Consider the following 10,182-nt stretch of genomic DNA (forward strand, 5'->3'; position numbering starts at 1 on the left):
CATCCATTTTGAATGTCAGTCTTGCTGGATAAAGTATTCTTGGCTGCATGTTCTTCTCATTTAGTGCCCTGAATATATCTTGCCAGCCCTTTCTGGCTTGCCAGGTCTCTGTGGACAGGTCTGACGTTATTCTGATGGGCTTTCCTCTGTATGTAAGGAGGTTCTTTGTCCTAGCAGCTTTCAAGAGATTGTATCTACAATTATGATTCCTCAATTTTACTATGAGGTGCCTGGATGTTTTTTTTGAATTTATAATCTTGGGGGGGGACCTTTCTACTTCTAGTACATGAACACTTGTTCCATTCGCAAGATTGGGGAAATTTTCATGAAAAATTTGTTCCACTATATCTTCTAGACTTCTTTCTTTCTCCTCCCCTTCAGGGATTCCAATAATTCTGACGTTGGAACGTTTCATGGCATCATTTATTTCCCTGATTCTGTTTTCGTGGCTTCTAAGCTGTTTGTTCCAGGCTTCCTCCTGATCCTTTCTCTCTATTTGTTTGTCCTCCAGATCACTAATTCTATCTTCTGTCTCAGTTACCCTAGCTTTTAGAGAATTTAGATTAGATTGGAACTCATTGAGAGCGTTGTGAACCTCATCCCTGGTGGCCTTCAGCTCTGCCCTAACATTATGAACCTCCTCTCTGGTCGCTTTCAATTCTGCCCTAATCAATTCTGTTTGGTCATCCATGGCTTTCTCCAACCTAGCTATTGCCTGGATAATTGTTAGCCTGAATTCTCTTTCTGACATATTGTCTATGTTGATAGCCGTTAGCTCTGTTGCAGAAGGCCCATCCTCTGTATTTTTCTTCTGTTGGGGATTCCTCCTCCTAGTCATTTTGGTGAGAGATGACTGGACAGATGTAGCTGGATGTATTGACCGTGGTGCAGTCAAGGTGCACCCTGGAACGCTTCTGAGCACTCAGGATTCCCCACCCAAATGAGAGAAAAAAGAAAAGAAAAAGAAAAAAGAGGGAGAGAGAGAGACAGGAAAGAAAGGGAAGATAAAAGTGAAGGTTCAGCCCAAATGGGCCCCAGGGTAAGGTTTATGACGTATACAAACAAAAACAGACAAACAAAAAGACTGATAAAAGTATATGACGAGAGAAAAAATATATATATATAAGCAAAAAAAAGGAGGAGCCTCGTCAAGAAGAACCCCAAGTATAAGATTTATATACTATCCAGACAAACATAAATACACAGAGACACTGGCAGAAGAAAAAGATGGGAGCATGGTTATAGATTCTCGGTGTGGGCGAGGAAGGTTATTTTGATTCTTCCTGGATGTATCTTGATATCTTTGTTAAAGGACTCAACTTTCCTAAGAAAAAGGGGGATTAAAAATTGGTTCACCTATAGGGGTAGCATTGCTTGGAGAAAGGGGGTTACCTTGAAGTTTAACTCTATATGAATATTAGAAAATAAAAATAAAAAAGGAATAAACTGGACTAAACTAAATTAAAAATTTTTTTAAAAATTAAGAAAATAGAAAAGCAAAAGAAAAACACATGTGTATGTATCAAAAAATTCAGGTTAGAAGTTTATCATGGAATTTGATGTACTGGACATCTCACTGTGATGGTAAATAGGTTAAAAAATTATCTATATAAAAAAAGAAAAAAAATGAACCAGAATAGTGGGAAAGAATTAAAAATAAAAGTTGTATCTATGAAGTAGTGGTGGTTGTTCTCTTGTAGTCTTTTTTTTTTTTTTTTCCTGATTTGTTTTCTGGGGGGGGGGCTGCCACGTGGGTTTTCAGTCAATGATGTTCCCTGAGTTAAGTCCTCCCAACCCCCTCAAGGGGGTGGGCTCTGAGAAAAACGTTTTTTTTTTCAGGTTTTTGTTCTCTGGAGGTTTTTATGTTTGTTCACTTCTTTTCTCTCGCCTTGACAGCTTTTGATGGTTTTTGGAGGTTTAGAGGAAAGAAAACTGCACCCCAACCTCCCTCTCAGAGAGAAGCCTCAGTCTGCTCCCCTGCAGGTGCTGCAGCTGCTGGGCCGCTGGCAGAGCAGGTTCTGAGTCACGGTCCCTGCGGACGCAGGATCTCCTGCTTGTAAGCAAAACCAAGGCAGCTGTGGCTGTCTGGGCAGCTCCAGACCGCCAGAGACGTTCCAAGCAGGGATCGCACACTGAGATTTTCCCGCTGGCTGGGGCTGAGAGCTCAGGTCTTGCGCGCACCTCTCCCAGGGGATGGTTTGGGGCGTGGCGCCTCCAGCTCTATCGGCTCTATCGCCGCGTGGGTCTATCACCGCGTGGGTCCCAGAACACCAGGCTGGGCGTTCGTGCACCTCTCTCAGGGGAGGTTGAGGCACGCGCGCATCTCCAGGAAGGTGCGCGTTCTGCCGTCTGGCGTGGCCCCAGCCCCTCACGGGAGCCGGACTCCACCCGTTCTCGGGCGCACTGGCGGCTCCGGGACAAAGACCAGGTTTCTCCGCCGCACTCTCCGGCTCAGCGCCAGGGGATGCTGTCCTGGGTCTGGGGACTTAAGCCCCTATCCCTATCCGCCCCGATTCCCACAATTTCCCCGCGCGAGTCTTTGCTCTTTTGAGTGCTTTCAACCAGACTCCAAGTTAATGCTGGTCCCCAGATGCCGGGCACTCTCGTATTGGGGTATTATTTTCCAGTCGGTCGCCTCTGGTGGCTCCCTCCCCCTTTTGTTTATCTTCCGATATCAGTCCGACGTTCCCACTCCACTTTACCTGCCCACTGGCGTCTTCTGGCCCCCGTAGAGATCCAGACGTGTATAATTCTGATCTCAGGCTGATTTCATGGGTGATCGGAGTTCTTTGGTAGGTAATCAGCTCACTTTAGGGTGCAGGTTGAAAAGGCGCCTCCTCCTACTTCCCCGCCATCTTCGAGTCTCCTTATTCTAACTTTTAAAACTTTTCATCTTTCCTCTTTTAACATTTTTTAACTAGTTTATCTTAACAACACTTTTCTTTTTTTTATTTTTTAAAGATTTTTTTTCATTTTTTAATTTATTTGACACACAGAGAGAAAGAGATCACAAGTAGGCAGAGAGGCAGGCAGAGAGAGAGGGGAAAGCTGGCTCCCCACCAAGCAGAGAGCCCTGATGCGGGGCTCGATCCCAGGACCCTGAGACCATGACCCAAGCTGAAGGCAGAGGCCCAACCCACTGAGGAACCCAGGTGCCCCTTAACAATACATTTCTTAAAATAGTCTTTTTAAACTTTCATTATTATAGTCATATTTTATCCTTCATTGTATTTAATCTTATTTTTTGTATACATATAGGGTATTTTTTTCTTTCTAAAAATTTTTGGGATACAATTTCCACTAACAGGTCAAAATATACCCTAAATCTAGCAAGGGCTTTGTTCTAGTCTCCAGCCTGAGCACATTCTCTCCCCAACCCCCCTTTTTTTTCTTCTTTCTTTTTCCAACCAACTTATCAATTCCTTTTTTAGAATTTTTTATAAAAATTTTCACCTTTACAGTCATATTCATCTCTTCATGGTATTTACCCTTACTTTTGTATATATATAAATTTTTTGTTCTTTGAAATTTGGGGAGGTAGTTTCTTCTAAGAGACCAAAATACACCCCAAATCAAGTGGGTGGCTCTGTTCTATTCACCAGTCATATATATATATATATATATATATATACACACACACACACACACACACATTTCTTTTTACCCTCTTTTACCCTTTTTACCCTTTTTACCCTCTTTCTTCTCCCCCCAGTTTGTGGTCTCTTCTGATTTGGTTAGCATACATTTTTCTGGGGTCTTTGCCACCCTTTTAGTATTTTATTCTCTCATTCATATATTCTTATCTGGATAAAATGACAAGGCAGGAAAAACTCACCACACACACAAAAAAGAACAAGGGGCAGTATCTACAGCTAGGGACCTAATCAATACAGACACTGGTAATATGTCAGATCTAGAGTTCAGAATGACAATTCTCAAGGTGCTAGCTGGGCTCGAAAAAGGCATGGAGGATATTAGAGAAACACTGTCTGGAGAAATAAAATCCCTTTCTGGAGAAATAAAAGAACTAAAATTTAATCAAGCTGAAATAAAAAAAGGAATTAATGAGGTGCAATCAAGAATGGAGGCTCTTACTGCTAGGATAAATGAGGCATATGACAGAATTAGTGATATAGAAGACCAAATGATGGGGAATAAAGAAGCTGAACAAAAAAGAAACAAACAACTACTGGACCACGAGGGGAGAATTCAAGAGATAAGTGATACTGTAAGATGAAACAATATTAGAATAATTGGGATACCAGAAGAAGTAGAAAGAGAGAGGGGGGCCGAAGGTATATTGGAGTAAATTATAATAGAGCATTTCCCTAATATGGCAAAGGGAACAAGCATCAAAATCCAGGAGGCACAGAAAATCCCCCTCAAAAAAAAAAAAAAAAGGCCAAACCCGATCATCTAATAGTAAAACTTACTAGTCTCAGTGACAAAGAGAAAACCCTGAAAGCAGCTCGGGACAAGAAGTCTGTAACATACAATGGTAGAAATATTAGATTGGCAGCAGACTTATCCACAGAGACCTGGCAGGCCAGAAAGAACTGGCATGATATATTCAGAGCATTAAATGAGAAAAATATGCAGCCAAGAACACTATATCCAGCTAGGCTATCATTGAAAATAGAAGGAGAGATAAAAAGCTTTCAGGACAAACAAAAATTAAAAGAATTTGCAAATACCAAGCCAGCCCTACAGGAAATATTGAAAGGGGTCCTCTAAGCAAAGAGAGAGCCCAAAAGTAGTAGACCATAAAGGAACAGAGACAATATACAGTGACGGTCACCTTCCAGGCAATATAATGGCACTAAATTCATATCATTCAATAGTTACCCTGAATGTAAATGGGCTCAATGCCCCAATCAAAAGACACAGGGTATCGGAATGGATAAAAAAAACAAAACCCATCAATATGCTGTCTGCAAGAAACTCATTTTAGACCTGAAGACACCTCCAGATTTAAAGAGAGTGGGTGGGAAACAATTTACCATGCTAATGGACATCAAAAGAAAGCTATGGTGGCAATCCTTATACCAGAGAAATTAAATTTTAAGCCAAAGACCATTATAAGAGATGAGGAAGGACACTATATCACACTCAAAGGGTCTGTCCAACAAGAAGATCTAACAATTTTAAATATCTATGCCCCTAACATGGGAACAGCCAACTATACAAGTCAGTTAATAACAAAATCAAAGAAAAACATTAACAATAATACAATAATAGTAGGGGATGTTAACACCCCCTCACTGAAATGGATAGATCATCCAAGCAAAAAATCAACAAGGAAATAAAGGCCTTAAATGACACACTGGACCAGATGGACATCACAGATATATTCAGAACATTCCATCCCAAAGCGATAGAATACACATACTTCTCTAGTGCACATGGAACATTCTCCAGAATAGATCACATCCTGGGTCACAAATCAGGTCTCCACTGCTACCAATTCCTTGCATATTTTCAGACCACAATGCTCTGAAGCTAGAACTCAATCACAAGAGGAAAGTTGGAAAGAACTCAAATACATGGAGGCTAAAGAGCATCCTACTAAAGAATGAATGGGTCAACCAGGAAATTAAAGAAGAATTGAAAAAATTTATAGAAACAAATGATAATGAAAACACAACTGTTCAAAATCACTGGGACACAGCAAAGGTGGTCCTGAGAGGAAAGTATATAGCGATACAAGCCTTTCTCAAGAAACAAGAAAGGTCTTAAGTACACAACCTAACCCTACATCTAAAGGAGCTGGAGAAAGAACAGCAAAGTAGCCTAAACCCAACAGGAGAAGAGAAATAATAAAGATCAGAGCAGAAATCAATGAAATAGAAACCAAAAGAACAGTACAACAGATCATAGAAACTAGGAGCTGGTTCTTTGAAAGAATTAATAAGATTGATATTTATCAATCTTGGCCAGATTTATCAAAAAGAAAAGAGAAAGAACCCAAATAAATAAAATCATGAATGATAGATATCACAACCAACACCAAAGAAATACAAACAATTATAAGACCACATTATAAGCAACCATACGCCAGCAAATTTGACAATCTGGAAGAAATGGATACATTCCTAGAGACATATAAACTACCACAACTGAACCAGGAACTATTGGGACTTCATCAAGATCAAAAGCTTTTGCACAGCAAGGAAACAGTTAACAAAACCAAAAGACAAATGACAGAATGGGAGAAGATATTTGCAAACGACATATCAGATAAAGGGCTAGTATCCTCAATCTATAAAGAATGTATCAAACTCAACACCCAAAGAACGAATAATACAATCAAGAAATGGGCAGAGGACGTGAACAGACATTTCTGCAAAGAAGACATCCAGATGGCCAACAAGCACATGAAAAAGTGCTCCACATCACATGGCATCAGGGAAATACAAATCAAAACCACAATGAGATACCACCTCACACCAGTCAGAATGGCTAAAATTAGTAAGTCGTGAAACGACAGATGCTGGCAAGGATGTGGAGAAAGGGGAACCCTCCTACACTGTTGGTGGGCATGCAAGCTGGTGCAACCACTCTGGAAAACAGCATGGAGGTTCCTTAAAAAGTTGAAAATAGAGCTACCCTATGACCCAGCAATTGCACTGCTGGGTACTTACCCTAAGGATACAAATTGTAGTGATCCAACAGGGCACATGCACCTGAATGTTTAAGCAGCCATGTCCACAATAGCCAAACTGTGGAAAGAACCTAGATGCCCATCAATAGATGAATGGATAAAGAAGAAGTGATATATATATATACAATGGAATACTATGTAGCCATCAAAAGAAATGAAATCTTGCCATTTGCAAAGATGTGGATGGAACTAGAGGGTATTATGCTGAGCGAAATAAGTCAATCAGAAAAAGACAATTATCATATGATCTCCCTGATATGAGGAATTTGAGAGGCAGAGTGGGGGGTTTGTGGGGTAGGGAAAGAAAAAAATGAAATGAGATGGGATTGGGAGGGAGGCAAATCATAAGAGACTCTTAATCTCACAAAACAAACTGAGGGTTGCTGGGGGGGAGGGGGGTTTTGGAAAGGGTGGTTGGGTTATGGACATTGGGGAGGGTATGTGATATGGTGAGTGCTGTGATGTGTGTTAAGCCTGATGATTCACAGACCTGTACTCCTGAGGCAAATAACACATTATATGTTAATAATAATAATTAATTAATTAAAAAAAAAAGAAAAGAAAATGTCAGTGTGAACCTTAAATTTTTTTCTTTCTAAAAATATATACCTCCTAACTGTATTCACCAATAATGGCTAGAAGTTATGATAATCCAGAAGCAAAAACCATCCCATTGTGTCCAGATTGTGTTCTTTACATACTATTTCTCATTAAAAGAAGGAAGGACTCCTTGGAGAACAGGTTGAGGTAGGAAATATGTATAAGTCAGATAAAGACATCTTGTATCAGAAACCAGGAAAGCTATTAGAGGTTACTGAGTGGTATTAAAAGACACAGGACCCAAACTGAAGGGGCTCTCACGAGCCAAAGATGAAGCAATTTTAGCACTTGAAAAATAATAATAACGAAGGATTGAAATAAAGGTAAATACTAAAATTGAGGGATTTTTATCTCTGGTGATTGCAGAAGGAATGATAAAACTAGCATATCACCATTTTGTAACCACTTACAAACCGATAAATCTAGGTGCTGATCATCAGTTGTTGCTAAAACCATTAGGTGAAAAGCAGGAAGGGAACTTCCTAACAGAAAAATTAGGCTGATACACTGATTGCACTGATCAATCTTAATATTGACAAGAGAGACAACTGGATGCCAAGGGAAAAAAAAATTGAACTTTGAACATAATCAATTTTCTAGATCTCACTAGCAGTTAACTACCAGTTTATAGGAAATGGAGAGAATAGAGAACATGGTTTATACCAAGAGACTGGAAAATGCTGAACTAAAAGATTCAGTATATTTAACAAAGGCCATGAGAAAAAAATAGGGGGAGGAAACTGATCAAGAAAAAGAGTCTTAGAAACATATTAGTCAATGGGGTGCCTGGATGGCTCAGTGGGTTAAAGTCTCTGCCTTTGGCTCAGGTCATGATCCCAGGGTCCTGGGATCGAGCCCCACATCGGGCTCTCTGCTCTGTGGGGAGCCTGCTTCCTCCTGTCTCTCTCTCTGCCTGCCTCTCTGCCTACTTGTGGTCTCTGTCTGTCAAGTAAATAAATAAAATCTTTAAAGAAAAAAAAGAAAAGAAACATATTAGTCAAATGTAATGTGTAGGCATAGCTTGGATCTTTACTTGCTCAAAGCAACTATTAACAGACATTTTGAAATAATTAGGGAAAATTCTACATGGACTGTTATTAGCTGATACTAAGGAATTATTACTTTAGTTAGGTGTGATAATGGTATTGCACAAGTTTAAAAAATCCTCTGTTGGAGATTTATGGGTGAAATGCTATGTGGGGTTTACCACAAAATATTCCAGCAAAAAAAAAAAAGTATATAAACACATAATTTATAGTAATTCATAAGTAATTATAAAACATTTCAGAATTATAAAATAAAATATTTATTTAAAAAATAAAACTTATTTTACAATAAGTTTATATGTATAATTTATAATAATATATATTATATATGTAGTAATGAAGGTATAGATGAAACAAGATTTGCAAAAGGCTGGTAATTGTTGAAACTGAATTATGGGTACATAGAGATTCATTGTACTGCTCTCTGAATTTTTATCTTTGAAATTTTAATACTAAAAGTTTTAAAAGATAAAGTCATAGTGCCTGGCTGGCTCAGCAGCTTAAGCATCTACCTTCAGCTCAGGTCATGATCCCAGGGTCCCGAGATGGAGCCCTGCATTGGGCTCCCTGCTCACTGGGGGTCTGTTTCTCCCTCTCCCTCTGCCACTTCCCCCTGCTCCTGCTCTCTCTCTTTCTCAAATAAATAAATAAAATCTTTTAAAAAATAAAATCATGAGTTCTTATTAATGTTTCCAATTTATAGTCAACTATATATGGCCATGTCCATTTAAAATTTTGTTCTGGTACAACATTTTTTAGCCCTTTCTCTTCTCTATTGTTCATAGTATCTCCTTACCAAGTATTTTAATTAGATTTCCTAAATTTTCAGTAGCACAAATGGATGTATGTCTCTTTAGATATTGGATCTTATATTTTATATTTTATATCCTCTTTTTTCCTCCATTTATTCGATAATCTCTTTGTCCATTATTTTGTAGTCATTTGTTGACATGCGCAATCTTAATGAATGGGTAGAAATTCAAATTATAGAGTTCAGTTCAGTTAACAAATACTGGGCATCAGGTTTTTTGTTTTTTGTTTTTGTTTTAAATAGGCACTGTGCCAAATGCTTAGGATACAAAAACGAATAAGATGTAGTGTCCACACTTCAGGAACTTAGAATCTAGTGTAGATTTCTCAGTTGGGGTGCTGCAGATGCCATTAGGGACTCTGTAAGAAGTTAGTAGGAGTTTCAGAAAACAAAGGGGAACATTATTAATTTTTTTGAATTTCCTTCTCCATGCAATGCTAGTAATTGCAGTAATGACTAGTAATTAAGCAGCTCGGTTAGTAATTTTGCTAGAGGTTTTTCAGCTGTATGGCAACGTCTGCATGACTACGTCCATTTGATTGAGTCCACTCTCAGTTTTTGATATAATATAGGGGATGCTACTGATAATTGGTGAGTGCTGAATTGCACTGATTGGGGAGTGATAGGTTGATGGCATCAGCTTCTCCATCTTGAACTATATCTCCTTATTCTCCCTCAGCCTCTCCCTACCCACAGCTATCTGAGAGCAAACAAACCTTCCTGATATGATAAGAAAAATCAATGAGCAAATTCTAAGGAAAGACTTTCTAAGTGCTATGACTCAGATGCCTCCCTGATATTTTGCAATTCTGTAAATATTGCAAAACACGGAAGTTGCAGGTTAAGAGTGAATTATTTCATTTTCCATTTGTGATTTTCTTGTTTAGTTTGTTTTCCACTTCATTAGCACCTGCTTTACAAACATGACTTAAGAGTCCAAGGTGGTGATTTTAAAGATGAAGTGGGAGATAGAAGAGAATTCTAGGCCCAGGTAATTCTGTTAACATTAATATTAAAGAATTGTAACTTATAAATATAGAAATGGCTCCAGCAAAACTGAAAAG

The sequence above is a fragment of the Martes martes genome (genome assembly GCF_963455335.1).
Source record: "Martes martes genome assembly, chromosome: 2".
NCBI classification, from domain to species: Eukaryota; Metazoa; Chordata; class Mammalia; order Carnivora; family Mustelidae; genus Martes; species Martes martes.